Source organism: Scyliorhinus torazame, chromosome 8 (genome assembly GCF_047496885.1).
Source record: "Scyliorhinus torazame isolate Kashiwa2021f chromosome 8, sScyTor2.1, whole genome shotgun sequence".
Classification (NCBI taxonomy): Eukaryota; Metazoa; Chordata; class Chondrichthyes; order Carcharhiniformes; family Scyliorhinidae; genus Scyliorhinus; species Scyliorhinus torazame.
In genome coordinates this window covers 272,815,916-272,839,555 of record NC_092714.1, presented here as the reverse complement: position 1 = coordinate 272,839,555, position 23,640 = coordinate 272,815,916, and positions in this window count along the sequence as shown.

Here is a 23,640-nt window from a genome sequence, read left to right as displayed (position 1 = left end):
TGGGGGTTGTATTTGAATTGATGGTTGCTAAGATGTTCACTGTATGTTTTAAAAAGGTTAACTTGAGTTCATAGAATAAACATTGTTTTGCTTTAAAAGATACTTTTCCATTTCTCCTGTACCACACCTGTAGAGTGGGCCGTGTGCTCCCCATACCACAATCTATTAAAAGTTGTGGGTCAGGTGAACTCCATGATACACTTTGGGGTTCTCTAAACCCTGGCCCATAACAAATTGGGGGCTTGAGGGGGATAAAAGACTCTCTATTGGATTGGCTTAGTGAACTTAAAGACAGTGAGGGGTGAGCATATTGTGATTGCTTTTCAGGTGTGGTATTCTAGTTTAAGTGGGGAGTGTATTGTGGACAATGGCTCTTTCAGAGGCTCTGAGGTTTTTGGGGGTGGAGACGGTCACACGCAGTACCTTACGGACAGAGACTAAAAGCAGACTGTTACATTTGGCAAAAACATTGCAGTTAACATTACCGGACAAAATGCGAAAAGATGAGATCATTATGCCGGTGGCTAAGCATTTAAAGTTGCCTCAGATACAGTTTGACTCATTTGAAATGGCAAAAATTCAGTTACAAATTAAACAAATGGAACATGAGAAAGAATTAAAGCAGCTTAAATATGAAACAGAGAGAGAGGAAAAAGAAAGAGAGAGAGGAAAAAGAGAGAGAAGAAAGGAAAACAGAAAGAATAGCCCTAGCAGAACCAAATAAAAGGGAAAGGGAGATACAAATCAAGGAAAAAGATAAAGTGAGAGAGTTTGAACTTCAGAAATATGCAGGTGGATGAAAAGTGGGCAGAAGTTCATAAAGTAGTATTGCCGGTAGGGTATAGAAAGGAGGTGTTGCGAGTTGCACATGAGGTACCAGTGGGAGGTCATTTGGGAATAAGGAAAACTCAAGCTAAAATCCAGAAACATTTTTATTGGCCTGGACTACATAAAGATGGAGTTAAATTTTGTCAATCATGTCACCTGATAGGGAAACCTCAAGCAGTGATAAAACCAGCACACTTAATACCCATTCCAGCATTTGAGGAACCTTCTACAAGGGTCCTAATTGATTGCATAGGGTCGTTTCCGAAAACGAAAAGTGGGAATCAATATCTTTTGACTATAATGTGTGTGTCTGCTAGGTTTCCAGAGGCCATTCTAGTACATAACATTACAGCTAAAAAGATTATGGAGGAGCTACTTAAATCCTTTACTAGATATGGACTACCCACAGAAATTCAATCGGATCAAGGATCGAATTTTACCTCAGGGTTATTCAAAGAAGTTATGGATAGCTTAGGAATAAAGCAATTTAAATTAACTGCGTACCATCCAGAATCACAGGGAGCATTAGAAAGGTGGCGTCAGACATTAAAGACAATGTTGAGGGCTTATTGTCAAGATTATCCAGAGGATTGGGATAAAGGAATTCCATTCGTACTGTTTGCAATTTGGGATGCACCTAATGAGTCAACCAAATTATAGAGAGAATATCAAACCAAGCTAGAGTCACAGACAGACTCTCGGCGGTTGTGGCAAGGCATGAACAACATAACGGGCTAAAAGACGAAGCCGAGCAGTATCTCTGGCAGCAGCGCACCCCTCCCCGATGAACTCAATGCATTCTATGCTCGGTTCGAGAAAGCTGCTGAATGATTCTCCTGGTCTTTGTATACCACTGGTGAACTTGTAGCGTTCAAATGTTTCATTTACCTCCCATTTGCAGTGGGTGTCGAATTTTTTTATAATTGTGTCCCACTTATTCTTGTCCTCCCCCTCGGCATAGGTAAATGAGTTATATACCTCCATGGCCGGTTTCCCTGCCGCAGCTAAGAGGTATGCAATTTTTATTTATCTGGCGCAGTGGTCATGTCCTTAATTTTCAGAAACAAATTAAATTGTTGCAGGAAAATCTTCCAATTATACTGGAGATTAGCAGAGATTCTGAGGTGTTCTGGAAGTGATTCCATCTTACCGGTTTGTGCCCGAGAGATCCGAGTGTAGCGATGCCTTCCTTGGCCGAATATCTTATCCAAGTTTTTTTTTTCTCATGTCTGTCGAACCTAAGCTAGCTAGTTTCTATTTTCGTTGTTAAGGCCAACGCACTTCGTAGTACCATGTAGTGGTCGATAACACGTGTTACTCAATCCTTGGCTGATGGTGAGGTCCTCTGAATCTTGTTGAAGAAGACTCGAACTCTTCAACAGTAACAACAAAGGTTTATTGAGTAACTATAACTATTAATGCGTGAGTTCTTTACCTTAACATGGGAACTAGGCATTGGATAACAAGATATAACAATTGTAACTAAATGTAACTCCACTAACTATCTGTGTGATTCTGATGTTTCCCTGTTCACAGCACACCCGAGAGACAGAGACCCCGTGTGGCTGCCCTTTCTCCCCCTGTTGGTCCAGCCCTCTGGTGATCATGTGGTGCTGCTATCTACCCATTAACCCCTTGTGTGCATGCACCTACAGAGATCACCACAAAGTTTGCTGACGATACGGCCATAGTGGACAGGATCTCGAATAACGACGAGTCAGAATACAGGAGCGAGATAGAGAACCTAGTGGAGTGGTGCAGCGACATTGATCTCTCCCTCAAAGCCAGCAAAACTAAAGAGCTGGTCATTGACTTCAGGAAGCAAAGTACTGTACACACCCCGGTCAGCATCAACGGGGCAGAGGTGGAGATGGTTAGCAGTTTCAAATTCCTAGGGGTGCACATCTCCAAAAATCTGTCCTGGTCCACCCACGTCGACGCTACGACCAAGAAAGCACAATAGCGCCTATACTTCCTCAGGAAACTAAGGAAATTCAGCATGTCCACATTGACTCTTACCAACTTTTACAGATGCACCATAGAAAGCATCCTATCGGGCTGCATCACAGCCTGGTATGGCAACTGCTCGGCCCAGGACCGCAAGAAACTTCAGAGAGTCGTGAACACTGCCCAGTCCATCACACGAGCCTGCCTCCCATCCATTGACTCTATTTACACCTCCCCCGCTGCCTGGGGAAAGCGGGCTGCATAATCGAAGACCCCTCCCACCCGGCTTACTCACTCTTCCAACTTCTTCCATCGGGCAGGAGATACAGAAGTCTGAGAATACGCACAAACAGACTCAAAAACAGCTTCTTCCCCGCTGTTACCAGACTCCTAAATGACCCTCTTATGGACTGACCTCATTAACACTACACCCTGTATGCTTCATCCGATGCCGGTGCTTATGTAGTTACATTGTGCGCCTTGTGTTGCCCTATTATGTATATTCTTTTATTTCCTTCCCATGTACTTAATGATCTGTTGAGCTGCTCGCAGAAAAATACTTTTCACTGTACCTCGGTACACGTGACAATAAACAAATCCAATCCAATCCAATTTAGTCCTTTTGAACTAATTTCTGGTCATGAGGTAAGAGGACCACTTAAATTGATTAAGGAAAAATTGGTGAGTGAGAAATCAGAACTTACATTATTGGATTGCGTGTCAACTTTTAGGGAACGATTAAAAAGAGCAGGTGAATTGGCAAGGCAACATTTAAAAGTTGCACAAATTGTGATGAAAAGGGTAGCGGACAAGAAATCCAAAGTTCGTAGCTTTGCCAGTGGAGATAGAGTTTTAGTGTTGTTACCAGTGGTAGGTGAACCATTAAAAGCTAGGTTTTGTGGACCTTATTAGATTGAAAGGAAATTAAGTGAGGTGAATTATTTGGTAAAAACACCAGATAGAAGGAAGACTCACCGAGTGTGTCATGTGAATATGCTGAAAAGGTACTTTGAAAGGGAAGTAGAGAAAAAGGAGGAGGTTTCAATGATTCTAACTCAAAGTGACGAACCAAATCCAGATGACTGTGAATTTGACATACCTCAAATTAAATTGGAAAACGAGGATGTTCTTAAAAATTGGGATAAATTGTTGAGTTACCTTCCAGAGGAAAAACGGACTGACCTGAAAGAATTATTGATATCACATGGGCAAGTTTGTAGAGATAAATTGGGAAATACTAAAATGGCTATACATAATATAGATGTGGGAAATGCTGTTCCAATCAAACAACATCCATACAGACTTAACCATTAATTCAAATACAACCCCCAAAGAATACAACTCTAAGTAATCCTTTAAGTTTCCCAAACAACATCCAGAAGACAAAAGAAACACCTTTTAACAGAAGCACGTTAGGTCTACATTCACTACTGATTACCTAACCCTAATTCTGAATTCACCAAATGATCAAGATATAGTCTTTTCATGGCAGAGAGATCAACAGTACACCCGCGCTGTCTGGCTTCAGCTCCAACACTGAAAACAAAACTAAAACACGCCCTGCAGCAAACAACCTAAAACAAAAGTAAAAAGCTGACAGACTCCCAGCTCCACCTACTCTCTGACATAACTGATAATCACCTATTTCTTAAAGGTATATCAGAAAGCATGCGTTTAGAAAACATTGCGTGTATATTGGCATGAGTGTGTGTGTATGAAGGAGTATATGAGCAAATGTCTGCATGTGCATACCTGCAGAAGCATGTGCGTACTTGAGAACGAGCAGCACAGTCCCCCAGAAAAGGACACGCTGACATGGCGGAAGAGAGAGAAAGAGAATAAACGCCCCTTTCCTCCCAAGAGGGAACACAGTCCAGTCCACAGGAACCACAAAACAGGCACGGGTACAATGAAAATACCAATTTTACACCATAAGCCAAATTGATAAGCAATCGATAAGAAAACAAAACCACCAGCATCCAAACCAACCCACGCTTCCCCCCCATCCCGACACCCACCCCACCCCCCCTGACCCCCCCACCCAAACCAGCGTCCCCGGACCAGCAGCAGCCCTGCATCTGTGGAAGGGTGCCCAATGGTGGCACAGAGCAAGGAAGAAAGGAGAGAGAGAACATTCTTCACCTTCACCAGCATGGTTAGCTGGTTAAACCTTGGGCTACAGAAGGAGGAGGGGCTGCAACTGATGAGCACACAGCCTCTAGGGGAGAAACAATAAACAACAAGCGAATATCAAGCATACAATTCCCCACCAGTTAAACAAAAAACAACAACAGGAATCCAAATAACACCAGCAATCTTCATAGCTCCCAAACCTGGAGCAGCAGACAGCCCCGAATATGAAGCATCACTCATTGTCCACAAAGGCATCCCAATGCAACCACTGAGTCGCTCAGTCGACCCAGGCTCCGATCTTCCATTCTGGCTGTACCGGCATCTGGTCTCCTGACACCACTCTGTTCTCGGACCAGGCCACAGGAACACAGGGGGCACTAACAAGTGACACACAGTTCCAGACAAAATCCTCCCCTTGCCTCACTGCAGGTCAAAGAAGCAGAAGGGCAGCTGGAAGCAGAAAGATAGCTCCAGGCAGCTGCAGTAACAGGCAGGGTTCCTCCTCTCTGCCACATGGCTGCATCCATAGCCACCCTGTTATATTACTACAAACCTAGTGTCTCTTTATAATTTACTCTGTAACCCAAATTTGCTGTCTAATGTTTCAAATCCCAAACCCAAGCCCCCAATTTATGTTATGAAACCCTGGGCAAGTGAGCATTCAGTTCTAGCCCCACAAATCCCTGAGTCCCAACATGCGTGAATCAACCAATCATTTGTGTATTTTCCTGAGATCTTTAACCCTTTACTGCTCCAATAAGTTACAGGCATCAGATTTATAAATAAAACATTCAGAAACTGTTTATTTGTAACAAGAGTAAAAGATGACCACATGTTGGCAATAATGGAACAATGGTCTACTAGTCTAACTATTCCCCAAAACCCCATCCCAGCCTCCAGCCAGACACGCACAAGACAGCTACATGTTAAAGGGAGTAGGAAAGATTTTAAAATAACGGGGAGTAAGAGGTATAAGAGATTTGAGGATCTTCGCTGCTGGGGTTGAGGTCTTTCTAGGCAGTGATCCTTCAGAATGCGAGGTGCTGAACCGTCAGTTGGTTTGGGTTTTTAAGACAAAAGAACAGGAATTCAAAGAGAAACAAGAGTCCAACCAGGATTCACAAGAGTGTTCCTTACACTCTCAAACACAGATTTCACCCACAGGCCTTCAAGCAGTCTTGCAGTCAAAAGCAAAGAGCACAGAGCAACTGCAACCTGCAGCCACTCGGGGCGGTGAAGTGCTCACGTTACTAACATTGCCAATTCCCTATTAGCGATAGCCAGCAGCTGTGTGGCCAGAGTCAGGCAGCATGGTTACGCTGCCACACAGCGCCGAGGACCCGGGTTCGATCCCCATCCCGGTCACTGTCCACGTGCAGTTTGTGCCTTCTCCCGTGTCTGCATGGGTCTCGCCACCACATCCCAAAGACGTGCAGAGTAGGTGAATTGGGCACACTAAATTGCCCCTTAATTGGAAAATTAAAGAATTGGGTACTCTAAATTTATTTTTTTAAAGTTGTGCGTCCAGAGGCTACCATGGTCAGTAGGGGTCAAAGGGACCTTTACCACATGTCATGTGAGAGTACCTCTAAGAAATGGATGTTTAAGCAATGCACCTTTAAGGAATGGAGCTGATCATATTACTGAAGTGATGTCACAGAGGGGGAGCTGAGCTCACTTCTGCTTTTGGTTTCAGTTTGAGAGAGCAGCTGGGAGTGTCTGTGTGTTTAGCTGAGAGCTGCAGGAAGAAAAGCAAGGTGCTGGAGCTGAAGTCAACCAAGCTGATATATCTCCGCCATTCAACAGAAAATATATATTAACTGTGACCTGGTGTCTTAGCGTTTTGAAGGTTTGAAGCCTTTTGGATGTTTGAAGGAACATTCTGAGGGATTATTTAGTGTTGTATTATTTTCAGGGTTATCTTTGAAGTAAGGGGTGTTAAGAGATCCAATGTTTATTTCATAGGTTAACTTGAGTTCATGGAATAAACTTTGTTTTGTTTTAAAAACCACGTGTCCATAATTGTAATATCACATCTGGGGAACAAGCCGTGTGCTTCAAAAGCAGCAATCCATTAAAGGGGGAGGTTGGTTGAACTCCATTATACATTTTGGGGTTCTGAAAACACCTCGTCCATAACACACATTACCACGGATGTGGTTCTGTCCTGGGGGAGTCTGGTGGGGTGTACAGGCTGAAGCTGAAGGCGCCCCTAGTATGGGTATATACAATCCAGGAGGTGTCTTGTCGAACCCGGGGGCGCTGAGTCTCTCACTCCCCAGCCCAGGGGCCACCGCCCACCGATGCCGACCAACTAGCCCGACTGCTCGCTGGGGAGCCGGATGGATCTTGGGAGGTCGTTAGATAGAGGGTCCTCCTCATTAATTGGATGGAGATTGGTGTTAATTGGAGATTATTGGATTCGTGCCATGTCCTGGCGGGTCCAGATCTCACCAATGGGAGCAGGCAGGTTAGATCATAAAGTAATTGGTGCCCGGTGCCTGTCCCAGTTACAGACTCTCCCACGATCGAACTGGCTCGCTCGGATTTGTGCGCTACGCTGAACAATCTCAGAACCACCTCTCACTGAAAGTTAGCTGAACAAACTCAGAACTCTCAGGCTGATGGTCCTAAATTATAAAGATCTGACTTTCAGATCTGGCTCCTCACGTTAGACACTGTTCTCACCCCGAGCATGGATCACCCCCCCTCCCCAATACCCCCACCCCCCCGGCAGCCCCCGGGCCTCGGTGTTTTGTACTGACTGTTTTGTACCCTATCTCCTGGGGCCTGCAGTTTAAAGAGGTTTTATATATGCACTCAAGGTGCCTGCACCTACAACATTATAGACCGAGAGCTGGAAAGTGCAAATAGACCAAATTGCTCTTTTGGCTAGCACAGAAACAGCTTGCAGAATGGCTTCCTCCATGCCTACATTTCTATGATTCTATGGTCTGACAGAAGGAATATTTTTCCTAAGCTCTCCCTGGCACGAAACTTTTATTTTATGCAAAATTCAACTCGAGAAATAGATTCCTTCATTAGGTGGAAATGGGATCTGCGATCGGTCACTCAATTCTTGTCGGAAAATCCACCAGTAAAATTTGGCAGTGGGAAGAATCGAGAAGAACTTGCAATATTGCAGCACCTTTCCAAATCACGGGATGTGCCAATGTGCTTTGCAGCTGATGAATTAATTTAAAAATGTAACTACAGTTGTAATGTAGGAAATGTGGCAGCCAATCTCGGCACAGCACGATCCCATAAATAGCAATGTGATAAGAGGCCGAAGAATCCTTTCACTATGATGCTGGTTGAGGGAATATTATTGGCCCCGGAACACCGGTGATAACTGCCCAGCTTGGGATCTTTGACATCCACCTGGCAGATGCGAACTTAGTTCAACATCCTGCCCAGAAGACAACGGGCGCGATTCTCCCAGCTCCGCGCCGGGCCAGGGAATCGGCGCAACCATGCCACACCGGCGCGCGATTCTTCGAGGTGCGGAGAATTGGCGCCATTTGCGCCGGCGCGTTTAGTGCAGCGCGGTCGCGGGCCGCTGTCTGCGATTGGGCTGCCAATTCTCCGGCCCAGATGGGCCGAGCGGCCACGCGGAAAGGGCAGAGTCCCACCGGCGCCGTTCACACCTGGTCGCTGCCGGCGGGAACTCTGCGCGAAGGGTCAGGGGACGGCTTGTGGGGCGGGGAAAAGCGCTCCTTCACCGGGGGGGGGTCTCCAATGGGGTCTGGCCCGCGATCAGGTCTCACTGATCGGTGGGCCAGCCTCTCCCCCCCCCAGGCCTACTTTGTTCCGCTTCCGGCCCAGAACCCCCGTGCCATGTTGCGTCGGGGACCGGAGCGTTCCGCGAGTCTACCGCGCATGCTTCAGTCGCCGCTTCGGGTTGGTGCCGCCCCCAGTCCGCGCCAGGATGTAAGGCTGGAGCAGTGTGAACTGCTCCAGCGCCATGCTGGCCCCCTCTGGGGGTGAGAATCGGTTGACCCCGCGCCCGTTTCGTGCCATTGTGAAACGCGACAGCATTCACGACGGCGCGAACACTTAGTCTCCATTTCGGATAATCGCACCCAGCGTCTCCGATACTGCTTTATTGTGTGTGGCAGCTGGGGGGGGGGGGGGGGGGGGGGGTGGGGGGGGGGGGCGGTCTTTTGAGGATTGGGGGAGGGGGGGGGTCTTTTGAGGATGGTGCCTACTCAGGACTGTGGGTTTCTGCTATCGGTGCGCATGTGATTGGACAGACCGATTCTCCACCTCAGTGATTGTACATATCGGGTCAGGGTGGGGCTGCACATGGGCGGTTGGGGAGTCGCACATGCACGGTGGAGCAAATCCGAGCAGAGATTTCTCTCGAACGCTGACAGTGACTTGCAGGCAGTGGAGTGGACCGTGCGTGACAGAGAGCCAGTGGAGGCTGGTGAGCAAGGCGATGGTTTGAAGAGTTGGAATTATTTTGGGATGGGGTTGTGGGTGGTGCAGCTATGGATGTTAATGAAACAATTGTGCTGAGTATTCTTGCTGATTTAACTTTCTTGTTTGTAATTGAATACAATCTCAGTGCCAGATGCTGCAAACTAAATAAAGAACAAACTTTTGATATTCCTCCAAATATCAATTATTCAAAAGTGAAGCTTTTCGTTCTTTATAAACTGAAAAAGTGGCAGCAATAACGAGAGCAGACTGGAGTGTCCCAGCGTTATTCACCAGCTACAAATTGTCTTTTTTTTAATATCCATTTGCGTCTGTATTATCGAATTAAATCTATTCCCCAGTTACTGGCTGATATTGCAGAAAACATATTTGTTATTCCTGGCAAATATAGATTCCATTTTTCACTGGCTCCGAGAAGCAATGCCAAATTAAAATAGGCAGCTTTCGGCATTGAATCTTCAGCAACAGTACTGCAAGATAATCATTCTTGCAAAGAGCTGGAACTGCTCTTGCACTAAAATAATGACTCCGGTGATGAACTCTTGAGGACTCGAGTCAATTAGAACCTGCAGCTTCTTGTGTCTCCCTGGTCAAGAGGGCGCTTTGATCTCAACTGAAACAGAAAAAAAAGAAGTGTACGAACCAGTGAACATGTCACAAGATTTGGAACCCTGTTAAAAGACACATTAATATTCTTATTCCTACTCGCCCCCTTTTATTAACCTTTTTGCTGCTAATTACACTGAGGAAGATGAGTAGCAAGGACCGACTCGTACCGGCACTTGAGGTGGGAGGCAGATTTTTGGGATCTTTTCGGCCCTGATTTGGGGGAAGGAGTGAGTTCAGTGGGACTATCAGGGTTGGTCCAATGTTATAATGTTATAATGGAGGGAGCCTTGCCGGGACTGAAACCCCAAAATTGATTTTGTTGGCTAGGCCGGCATTTATTGCCCATCCCGAGCTGCCCTTGAGAAGGTGGTGGTGAGCTGCCTTCTTGAACCGCTGCAGTCCTTCCGGTGTAGGTGCACCAACTATGCTGTTAGGGAGGGTGTTCCAGGGTTTTGACCCTGTAGTGAAGGAATGGTGAAATATTGTCAAGTCAGGATGGAGTTGGAAGAGCTTCCACAGAATCCCTACAGTAAAGCCCATCGAGTCTGCATCGACCCTCTGAAAGAGCACCCTACCTAGGCCGACTGCAGCACACTCACCCCATAACCCCACCTAACCTGCTCATCTTGCGGAGCACCTGGAGGAACCCACACAAACAGGTTCGACAATCTCATGCTCAGGTAAGTGATCGACACTTACCAGAGGTGTGATAGCCACATCTAAGTCTGCCCTCACTCAATATCCACACAGCTAATACCCAACATTGATTACCAATGAGAATCCTCCTTCCTGACACTGGGTCAATGAGGTCACTAAGCACTCGCACATCCCCTAACTCAACATACAGCGGAATTGTACATGCTGTCATGTGAGAGTACCTTGAAGAAATGGGTGTTTATAAATGGGTGTGTATATAAATATCTGTAGTGAGAGTACCTTTAAGAAATAGGTGTTTACTACTGCAATGATGTAAGAGTGTGGGTGGAGCTGGGCTGTCTGTCAGCTTTTTACTTTCGTTTTAGGCTGTTTGCTGCAGGGTGTGTTTTAGTTTAGTTTTCAGAGCTGGATAGCTGCAGTCACAGCCAGAAGGTGTATTAGAGTCTCTCTGTAATCTAAAGACTGTCAATCGCTCCTGGTGATTTAAAACTAATAACAGTAGTGACTTTAACCTGATGTGCTCCTGATAAACGGTATTTTAAGTCTTATGGATATTAAAAAGAAAGCTTAAAAGATTACTTAGTGTTGTAGTCTTTGGGGGTTGTATTTGAATTAATGGTTGCTAAGATGTTCACAGTATGTTTTAAAAAGGTTAACTTGAGTTCATAGAATAAACATTGTTTTGCTTTAAAAAATACTTTTCCATTTCTGCTGTACCACACCTGTAGAGTGGGCCGTGTGCTCCCCAAACCACAATCTAGTAAAAGTTGTGGGTCAGGTGAACTCCATGATACACCTTGGGGTTCTCTAAACCCTGGCCCATAACAAATTGGGGGCTCGAGGGGGATAAAAGTCTATCTATTGGATTGGCTTTTTGAACTTAAATACAGTGAGGGGTGAGAATATTGTGGTTGCTTTTCATGTGGTAGTCCAGTTTAAGTGGGGAGTGTGTTGTGGACAATGGCTCTTTCAGAGGCTCTGAAGTTTTTGGGGGTGGAAACGGTCACACGGACAGAGACTAAAAGCTGACTGTTAGATTTTGCAAAAACATTGCAGTTAACATTACCTGACAAAATGCGAAAAGCTAACGTAATTATGGCAGTGGCTAAGCATTTAAAGTTGCCTGAAATACAGTTTCACTCATTGGAAATGGCAAAAATTCAGTTACAAATTAAACAAATGGAACATGAGAAAGAATTAAAGCAGCTTGAATCCGAAAGAGGGAGAGAGGAAAAAGAAAGAGAGAGTAAGAGAGAGAGAGGAAAAAGAGGGAGAAGAATGGAGAACAGAAAGAATAGCCCTATGAGAATAAAAACAAAGAGAAAGGGAGATACAGATCAGAGAAAAAGATAAAGTGAGAGAGTTTGAGCTTCAGAAAATGGCCATGAAACATGACAGTCAGTTAAAATTGGCAGACGTAAAGGGAAACGTACAGTTGGATGATGGTGATGAGGACAGTGAGAAAGAGCGTAAAAGTCGAAGGTTTGGTGGGAATCTATTAAAATATGTCCAAGCATTGCCAAGGTTTGATGAGAAGGAGGTAGAAGTCTTTTTCATTGAATTTGAGAAGGTAGCTAAACAAATGAAATGGCCACAGGACATGTGGGTATTACTGATTCAAACAAAGCTGGTAGGTAGGGCTAGCGAAGTGTTTGCATCCCTACCGGAGGAGGTATCTGGGACATATGAGGAGGTGAAAAAATCCACCTTAGGTGCATATGAACTAGTGCCTGAAGCTTACAGACAATGGTTTAGAAATTAAAGGAAAGAATTTGGTCAAACATACATGGCGTTTGAAAGGCTCAAACAGAGTAATTTTGACAGGCGGATAAGGGCTTTGAAGATAGACCAAACGTATGAAGCTCTCAGAGAAATTATACTTTTGGAGGAGTTTGAAAATTCAATTCCTGATGTAGTGAGAACTCATGTGGAAGAGTAGGGGGTTAAAACTGCGAGATTAGCAGCAGAAATGGCAGATGATTATGAATTAGTTCATAAATCAAAGCTTGGTTTCCAACATCAGTTTCAGCCGGTGAGGGATAGAAACTGGGGACATGAGAAATACTCAAGTGGTAGAGGCAAAGTAGATCTGATGGGAGATAATAAGGAGAGTATACCTCAGATTAAAAAAGAAATCCAGAGGGTGGAAAAGAAATGAAAAGTTCCAAATGTTTTCACTGTAATAAACTAGGCCATGTAAAGTCACAGTGTTGGTGGTTGAAGAAAAGCACTGGGAAGGCTGATGTGGTAAAACAGGATAAGACAGTGGAGTTTGTGAAAGTGGTAAAGGAAAGCCCAAGTGAAGTGAAGGAGGTGCAAAAGATTGTACAGCCTGATCAAGAGGTGATTGATAAGAAGGTGCCAGATCTCTTTAAAGAATTTACTTGTGTGGGTAAAGTTTACTCATGTGTATCAGGAGGAGCAGGTAAAGAAGTCACAATTTTAAGAGATACGGGAGCTAGTCAATCTTTAATGGTAAGAGATGAGGAGTTATGTAGAACTCCAGTGAAGAGTGGTGAAGTGGTAGTAGGAGCAATAGAGAAACTATCTTGTCCAGGAATACAGTTGATCTTGGGTAATGATATAGCTGGATCGAAGTGGGAGTGATGCCTACGGTAGTTGATAAGCCAGTGGAGAATCAGACAACTGAAGTGTTGAAGGACGAATATCCTGGGATTTTTCCGGATTGTGTCGTAACAAGGTCGCAAAGTCACAGGTTAAGATAAGAGGAGAAATCAAAGAGTGAAGATGGAGTTGAAGTGCAATTATCAGAAATGATTTTTGATCAGATGGTTGAAAAAGAACAACAACAGGTGGAGGATGAGGCGGATATTTTTAGTTCAGGAAAATTGGCGGAGTTACAACAGAAAGATGTAGAAATAAAACGGATGTATCAGAAAGCATACAGGACGAGGAATCTGAGTGTATACCAGAGTGTTATTACCGTAAAAGTGATGTCTTGATGAGAAAATGGAGACCTGTACATATGCAGGCAGATGAAAAGTGGGCAGAAGTTCATCAAGTAGTATTGCCGGTAGGGTACAGAAAGGAGGTGTTGCGAGTTGCACATGAGGTACCATTTGGAGGTCATTTGGGAATAAGGAAAACTCAAGCTAAAATCCAGAAACATTTTCATTGGCCTGGACGTAGTTAAATTTTGTCAATCATGTCACACACGTCAAGTGATAGAGAAACCTCAAGCAGTGATATATCCAGCGCCCTTAATACCCATTGCAGCATTTAAGGAGCCTTTTACAAGGTCCTAATTGATTGCGTAGGACCACTTCCTAAAACAAAAAGTGAGAATCAATATCTTTTGACGATAATGGATGTGTCTACTAGGTTTCCAGAGGCCATTCCAGTACGTAATATTACAGCTAAAAAGATTGGGGAGAAGTTACTTAAATGCTTTACTAGATATGGACTACCCACAGAAATACAATCAGATCAAGGATCAAATTTTACCTCAAGGTTATTCAAAGAAGTTATGGATAGCTTAGGGATAAAACAATTTAAATCAACTGCGTACCATCCAGAATCACAGGGAGCATTAGAAAGGTGGCATCAGACATTAAAGACAATGTTGAGGGCTTATTGTCAAAATTATCCACAGGATTGGGATAAAGGAATTCCATTCGTATTGTTTGCAATTAGGGATGCACCTGATGAATCAATCAAATTCAGTCCTTTTGAACAAATTTTTGGTCATGAGGTAAGAGGACCACTTAAACTGATTAAGGAAATATTGGTGAGTGAGAAATCGAGACAAAATTTGAAAGTTGCACAAAATGTGATGAAACGGGTAGTGGACAAGAAATCCAAAGTTCGTTGTTTTGCCAGTGGAGATAAAGTTTTAGTGTTGTTACCAGTGGTAGGTGAACCTTTAAAAGCTAGGTTATGTGGACCTTATCAGATTGAAAGAAAATTAAGTGAGGTGAATTATGTGGTAAAAACACCAGATAGAAGGAAGACTCACCGAGTGTGTCATGTGAATATGCTTAAAAGGTACTTTGAAAAGGAAGTAGAGAAAAAGGAGGAGGTTTTAATGATTCTAACTCAAAGTGATGAACCAAATCCAGATGACTGCGAATTTGACATACCTCAAATTAAATTGGAAAACGAGGATGCTCTTAAAAATTGGGATAAATTGTTGACTTAACTTCCAGAGGAAAAACGAACTGACCTGAAAGGGTTATTGATATCACATGGGCAAGTTTGTGGAGATAAATTGGGAAGTACTAAAATGGCTATACATGATGTAGATGTGGGAAATGCTGTTCCAATCAAACAACATCCATACAGGCTTAACCCTTTAAAATTGGCACAGGTTAACAAAGAGATTGAGAGTATGCTTAAAAATGGGATAATTGAAGTGGGTTGCAGCCAATGGAGCTCACCCATAGTGATGGTATCAAAACCAGATGGTACCTAACAGTTGTGTGTGGACTATAGAAAGGTTAATGCAGTTACAAGAACGGACTCTTATCCTATCCCACGTTTGGAGGATTGCATTGAGAAAGTGGGACAATCAGCTTTTATTTCCAAACTGGATTTACTTAAAGGTTACTGGCAGGTACCTTTATCCGAAAGGGCGAAGGAGATTTCAGCTTTTGTGACTCCAGATGGTATATACCAGTTCAAAGTTATGCCATTTGGCATGAAAAACGCACCAACCTCATTTCAACGGTTAACTAACAAAGTTGTTTCAGGATTACCCAATTGTGTGGTATACATCGACGATCTGGTAATTTTCAGCCAGATATGGACAGAATATTTGAAACATCTGATGGAGTTATTCGATCGACTTCAGGAAGCGGGTTTGGTGATAAACCTAGCCAAAAGTGAATTTGGGAATGCCCAAGTCACTTTCCTTTGTCATACAATCGGACATGGTCACACGGGCTGTGAAACCAACAGTTATTGAGGAGTTTTCAATACCCTCAAGATGAAGGGAAATAATGAGATTTCTTGGCATGAGTGGATTTGATCTAACATTTGTGCAAAAGTTTTGTAGCGTGATTGCTCCACTGATGGACTTGCTGAAGAAATGTTGAAAATTTCAATGGGCAGCGGAGTTTCAACAGACTGCCTGAAAGCTGTGATAACCAATGCTCATGTGTTGGAGAATTGCAAGGGACTCTGTGATTAGATTGAACTAAAGCATCTGACTTTAAAGAGAAATGCTGAGGCGTAGAGAAATGGATGGATCGTGCAGAAACCTTCTTGTTCAAAGAGAAGGATTTCAGTTGGAGGAAGAAGAACAAAAATGGACTATATTATTGTACCTGTTTGCATGTGTTGGGTTTTTTTTAAACAAAAAAGTATATTTACTGTGTGCATTTCTTAAAGGATAGTGAAAAGGTGAAAAATGAAACCATCTTGAAGTTGATAGTTTATTTTCTTTCTTGGGGGGAGGTGTCATGTGAGAGTACCTTTAAGGAATGGATGTTTAGAAATGGGTGTGTATATAAATATCTGTAGTGAGAGTACCTTTAAGAAATGGGTGTTTACTACTGCAGTGATGTTTGAGAGTGGGTGGAGCTGTCTGTCAGCTTTTTACTTTTGGTTTAGGCTGTTTGCTGCAGGGTGTGTTTTAGTTTTGTTTTCAGTGTTGGAGCTGAAGCCAGACCAAGCAGGTGCACTGCTGTTCTCTCTGTCATCAAAAGACTATCTCTTGATCATTTGGTGAATTCAGAATTATAAACGTCCTCAGTCGTGAATGTAGACCTAATGTGCTTCTGTTGAAAGGTGTTCAGAGTGTGTTTTAAAAAGGTTAACTTGAGTTCATAGAATAAACATTGTTTTGCTTTAAAAGATACTTTTCTATTTCTGCTGTACCACACCTGTAGAGTGGGCCGTGTGCTCCCCATACCACAATCTATTAAAAGTTGTGGGTCAGGTGAACTCCATGATACACTTTGGGGTTCTCTAAACCCTGGCACATAACAATGCCCAGTAAAGACCCCCAAGCAGACTTCTCCAACAGTTATCAGATATTTTCATCATATCACTCTGGGCCACATCCCATATAGTTTGTGCTCACTTTCCTTAGAGGACAGTGCAAGCAGGAGGATAGGTTCATTGTCTGATTAGAAGTCGGCCAGCCTGACGATATGAACCCACATTTCATGGCCATGACCATCTTTATTCCAGACAATAGGAGGGTTAGTCCCATACAGTGGATTTAATCAGTGCCCACAATCCCATTTCATGAAGTGGTGATGTGCAGAGGGAGGTGGTGGGTGGGGAGGGGGGTTGTTGCGGCAGGGGGAGGGGGGAGGAGGTGGGTCTCCCACACCCACCGGACACAAGAATCCTGTTGGATGGTAACCCAGGATTCTGAACCAGAGTTGTGGGCGACAGGGTAGCACAGTGGTTAGCACAGTTGCCTCGCAGCTCCATGGCCCCAGGTTCGATTCCCGGCTTGGGTCACTGTCTGTGCGGAGTCTGCATGTTCTCCCCATGTTTCCTCCGGGTGCTCCAGTTTCCTCCCACAGTCCAAAGGTGTGCAAGTTAGGTGGATTGGCCATGCTAAATTGCCCTTAGTGTCCAAAAAAAACATTCGGTGGGGTTACTGGGTTACAGGAATAGGGTGGAAGCGTGGGCTCTTTCCAAGGGCCGGTGCAGACTTGATGGGCTGAATGGCTACCTTCTGCACTGTAAATTCTATGATGACTGTTCGAAGTGGGGCTCTTACCCTTCATCTTCTCATCCAAGGGGCAAGGGATTTGACCTGAATACTAGCTCCCATTATCCAAAGTGAAAGGCTTAATGCTTAACTCGTTGCATCACTTATTCTTGCAGCCCTTCTGTTTATCTTCCAGTGCAGAATCCTGAACCCGCCCACTCTTCCGAGGGAATTAATTCTGTTCACAATGATTTGGCTAAAAGCTTCTCTGATTATTTTTGTCATTGGCTTCAAAATGTGCGAAGAACTATTTCTAACTTACTGCAAGCATCTTCTTTTCTAACATATGTTGAAGCAACCTGGGTTCATTTTGTTACAGTGAGCTGTGCCATCGACTGAGCGATGGATTCACTCAAAGGACCTCGGGGTGTCTATTTGGCTGACCTTTGAGCCCAACCTATTTGTGTTCAGCGGGAGAGTGGTGCCAGTTCTCGGGTAGAGAGATGAATGTTGCATTTCCATCTGGGTAAAGCATTTCAGGGTAGATCTCCCCACCACCATTGCTGGTGAGTTCCCAGCAGCTGCCTGAAGCCTCCGTTGGAAGATCCCGTCCATTTTGAGGGTTGAACTTTATGACCGTGGAGAAGGACTAGCTCATTGTCCGACAGCGTGACCCCCCCCCCCCCCCACCCCCAGGACATCGCGACGTCTCTGTGACCAGGGGAAGAAGTTGGCCGAGATACCAAAACACCAGGGTGCAAGGGCAAGGGAGTCCTTCAGTGCCAGCTGCCCAGGCGATGCAGGAGGGTGACGATGAGTGACGGTGAGGAATGGTCCTCAGGTACTGCTTAGGTCTGTCTGCTGCCAGCTCATTCTGAGTGAGGTTCAGCCCTCCATTCCTTTGTCCCTTTGCTCTCGGGGCAAGGATCTCGGGTTCACTGAATCATGCCTAAGTCCTATCGCTGCAATTGAAACATTTGCTCTGAGAGAGTCAAACCGTCTGGAAGACATTGAGGACCAGTGAGAACAACTGTGTCCCGATGGGGAGGAGGGTAAAACCACTGGGAGGAGGGTTAAGAATGTGAGGCGTTAAGATGTGAAGAACAATTATATTTAATTCAGTGACATTTCCATATTTAACAAGTGGCAATACACGCTAACTACCTGTGCCTAACTTCCCCCGTGCCCACTCTGCGCCCTGCAATCCCTTCGACTGGCGCACCCTCCCACCATGTCAGGATGAGTTCCCAGGATGCACTGTAGAGTTGGAGAAGGCCTGCACCTTTCACACCCTGTTGTCTGAGGTGCCCTTGGTGGGAATCCACTGGAACACCAGGACCTAGAGGCCTACTTTCGCGTGATACTGGAGTTGCTTCGTCACCCTGTCTGTCTGTTATGCCTGAGCTTTTTAAAATACATTTACAGTACCCAATTATTTTTTTCCAATTAAGCGGCAATTTAGCGTGGCCAATCCACCTACCCTGCACATCTTTGGGTTGTGGGGGTGAGACCCAAGCAGACACAGGGAGAATGTGCAAACTCCACACGGACAGTGACCCGGGGGCGGGCTCGAATCTGAGTCCTCTGCGCTGTGAGGCAGCAGTGCTAATCACTGTGCCACCGTGCCGCCTCCTGGTATACCTGAGTTGGGCCGGTCTCAGGAAGGGGACATTCAGATTGGCTGGCAACTCCCAGGGTCTCCTGGATGGAAGGGCCAGGATGTGCTGCAATGGATCCTCCTCTCTTTGAATGCTCATTGACTTCTAGGTTACTCCACGGGATGGAGGGGCAGCCGGAGTGAGCTCCAGAAGTCTGATTGCCATCTGGCACTGTCTATCTGGAGGACAGTCAGTGTGTGCAGCATACAGTTGATGCTGTCAGCCATGGTGATCAGGGACTGAGCTGTGCCATGGACCTGACTTTGAACCCCATGCTTGCAGTGTTGGCCAGGGTGCCACCATCTCCAGCGACTGACGACTTTGGGACTCGTCCATTCGACCTTGCAGTCACAGGAGTGTTGCTGACATCCCCTCTGTACTCCCAGATCCACTTTGGCATCTCAAGCAGCTGAGGGGTGGGTGTGTCCCGAGGTATGCCACCTGGCTGGGAACAGCTGGGTCCTGGGATCCTGAAGGTGTCTGACTGTTCAATCCCTGGGACATTCTTGCCATCACCTGATGTGCATCAGAAGCAGTGTGGTGATGACCATGCAGTGAAGCAGCAGGCTGCCTGTTCAGGTTGCCCACTGAGCTGTGCGTCTCTGCAATGGTGGATTGGTGATAGCTGTGATGCACCTTCGGTGTCACCCTCCGATATGTCCTCCAAGGTCATGCTGAGTGTTGGCGGTGAAACAGTGCTGGTGGTTGGGTCTGGCTGCTCGGGTGATGTTCCTGCAAAGAAAGGAAGACGGTATTAGCAAATGGCTAGATTAGAGGTTTGGAATACACCCAACTTACTTGAGATTGGTCATAGGGATGAAAAGCAATGATTCCCCACGTTTCTCTCGAAGGTCCACCTCATTCTCAGCACAGGTCCACTCCCGCTCATCCCTTGAAATCTCCAGGGCTCTCTCCTCGAAAGGAGTCAAAATCTTCAGTGTGGGCAGCCCACTGCCTGTCTTCTCTCGCCATTGCCATTTGTGGGTGCTGGGGCCCTGCGAGGTGGCAGCATGCGGTATTGAGGTGACATTTGGGAGGCAGTAGCTTAGTGGTATTGTCACTAGACTGATGATCCCGAGACCCAGGGTAATGCTCTGGAGACCTGGGTTCGAATCCCACCGGCGCTGATGGTGGAAATTGGATCCAATAAATATCTGGAATGAAAATCTAATGATGACCATGAAACTATTGTCGTTTGTTGTAAAAACCCATCTGGTTCATTAATGTCCTTTAAGGAAGGAAATCTGCCGTCCTTACCTGGTCTGGCCTACATGTGACTCCAGATCCACATCGACCCAGGCATCAGAAACGACATTGGCAAACCCAGCCCTGCCGACCCTGCCAAGTCCTCCTTACTAACATCTGGGGGCTTGTGCCAAAGCTGGGCGAGCTGACTCACAGACTAGTCAAGCAACAGCCTGACATAGTCACACGCAGAGAACCATACCTTACAGACAATGTCCCAGACACCATTGTCACCATTCCTGGGTATATCCAGTCTCACCGGCAGCTCAGACCCAGCAGAGATGGTGGCACAGTGGTGTACAGTCAGGAGGGAATTGCCCTGGGAGTCCTCAACATCGACTCGGGACCCCATGAAGTCTCATGGCTTCAGGTGAAATATGGGCAAGGAAACCTCTTGCTGATGAATCAGTACTCCTCCACGTCGAACACCACTTGGATGAAGCAGTAAAGTTGCCATAGTCCCAGATGACTATGGCTGCTTCCCCTTTGAGGGGGAGAGCTGAATGGCGGTGATTTAACCTGAGGATCACCACATCTCAGCCGAGGGGCAAGATTGAGAAGGCGGGGCCTTCCTAATAACCTCAGTCGGGACAGGAATTGAACCCGCGCCTTGCTCTGCATCATGAACCAGCTGTCCAGCCTACTGAACTAAACCAGCGGCCATAAGAGGAGGAAGCACTGAAGGTGGTTAGGACCCAGAATGTGCTTCAATGTCCTTCATCAAGAGTGGCTCGGTAGTATTACCACAGACCGAGCTGGTCGGGTCCTAGAGGACTTAACTGCTAGACTGGGACGGCAACAGGTGATGAGGGAACCAACAAGAAGGAGAAACATACTTTCCCTCATCCTCACCAACCTGCCTGTCGCAGATGCATCTGTCCGTGACAGTATCGGTCGGAGTGACCACCACACAGTCCTTGTGGAGATAAGTCCCATCTTCACATTGAGGATACCCTCCATCGTGTTGTGTGGCACTAGCACCGTGCTAAATGGGATAGACTCCGAACAGATCCAGCGACTCCAGACTGGGTATCTATGAGGCGCTGTGGGCCATCAGCAGCAGCAGAATTGTATCAACGGCCCGGCATATCCCCCACTCCCCCATTACCACCCAGCCAGGGGGCCAACCCTGGTTCAATGAAGAGTGCAGGAGAGCGTGGCAGGAGCAACACCAGGCATACCCAAAAATGAGGTGTCAACCTGGTGAAGCTACAACACAGGACTACTTGTGAGCCAAACTGCATAAGCAGCAAGTGATAGACAGAGATAAGCGATTGCACAATGTCCGCATCAGATCTAAGCTCTGCAGTCCTGTCACATCCAGCCGTGAATGGTGGTGGACAATTAAACAACTCACCGGAGGAGGAGGCTCCACAAATATCCCCATCCTCAATGATGGAGGAGCCCAGTACATCAGTGCAAAAGACAAGGTTGAGGCATTGGCAACAATCTCCAGCCAGAAGTGCCGAGTGGATGATCCATCTCGGTCTCCTCCAGAGGTCCCAGCATCACAGGTGTCAGTCTTCAGCCAATACGATTCACTCCACGTGATATCAAGAAACAGCTGAAGGCACTGGATACTGCAAAGACTGGGTCCTGATAATATTCCGGCAATAGTACTGAAGACCTGTGCTCCAGAACTTGCCGCACCCTAGCCAAGCTGTTCCAGTACAGCGACAACACTGGCATCTACCCGGCAATGTGGAAAATTGCCCAAGTGTGTCTTGTACACAAGGAACAGGACAAATCCAACCCAGCCAATTACTGCCCTACCAATCTACTCGCAATCATCTGTAAAGTGATGGAAGAGGTCATCAATAGTGTTATCAACTGGCACTTACTCAGCAATAACCTGCTCACAGACGCTCAGTTTGGGTTCCACCAGGGTCACTCAGCTTCTGACCTCATTACAGCCTTGGTTCAAACATGGACAAGAGAGCTGAATGCCTGAGGTGAGGTGAGAGTGACTGCCCTCGACATCAAGGCTGCATTTGACCGAGTGTGGCACCAAGGAGCCCTCGCTAAACTGGAGTCAATGGGAATCGGGTGAAAATTCTGCACTGGTTGGAGTCATACCCGGCACAAAGGAAGATGGTTGTGGTGGTCGGAGGTCAGTTATCCCAGCTCCAGGACTTAACTGCAGGAGTTCCTCAGGATAGTGTCCAAGGCCCAACCATCTTCAGCTGCTTCATTAATGGCCTCTCTTCCAGCAAACGGTCAGATGTGGGATGTTCGCTGATGACGGCACAATGTCGCGACTCCTCAGTCACTGAAATAGTCTGTGTGCAAATGTAACAATATCTGGACAATATCCAGGCTTGGGCTGGCAAGTGGCAAGTAACATTTGTGCCACACAAGTGCCAGGTAATGACCATCTCCAATAGGAGAGAATCTAACCATTGCCCCTTGACATTCACTGGCATTACCATCCCTGAACCCCTAACTATCAACATCCTGGGGATTACTATTGACCAGAAACTGAACTCGACCAGCCATATAAATACTGTCGTTAAATAGCGGGCCAGAGGCTGGGAATTCTGCAGTGAGTAACTCACCTCGCGACACCCCAAAACCTGTCCACCATCTACAAGGAACAAGTCAGGGGTGTGATTGAATATTCTCTACTTTCCTGGATGAGTGCAGCTCCAACAAGAGGCCTGACACCATCGAGGAAAAACAACCTGCTTGCTTGGCACCCCTTCCACAAACATTCACTCCCTCCACCACCAACACACAGTGGCAGCCGTGTGTACCATCCACAAGATGCACTGCAGTAACTCACCAAGGGTCCTTAGACAGCATCTTCCAAACCTACGACCACTACCATCTAGAAGGACAAGGGCAGCAGATACCTGGGAACCCCACCACCTGGTGGTTCCCCTCCTAATCACTCACCACCCTGATTTGGAAATATATCGCCGTACTTCACTGTCGCTGGGTCCAAATCCCGGAACTCCTTCCCTAACAGCACTGTGGGTGTACCTACACCTGAAGGACTGCAGCGGTTCAAGAAGGCAGCTCACCACCACCTTCTGAGGGGCAACTAGGGATGGGCAACTAATGCTGGCCCAGCCAATGACACCAACACTTGTAAAAATGAAAATAAATTCTGAGTGCTGATGGCAAGGTGGAGTGTCGAGAGGATTTAACCTGGCAGAACGGAGTAGGCATTAGTTATCTTTTAGCATTGCATGCTTGTCCTCTTGTGCAGGCTGCTGGCATTGACCGTCTCCTAGGCGAGATTGGTTATCTTGCTGCACAGTCTCCTGTTTCCCATGAGGGTATATTGTTGCCTGTCTCTCTTACACAGCCTCCAGCATATGGGTGCGGGACCCCTCTGTGAATTGAATAGCAGGTTTCCTCGCTGCTATCCTCCTGGCTTGAATGGGAGTAAGTGCTGTGGAGCCATTTGATGCGACCATCAATTCACACGAAACCAGGAGTAGAAGTAAACTGTGGCTTTAATCAACTAGAACAGTGCCTGCCTGCGAC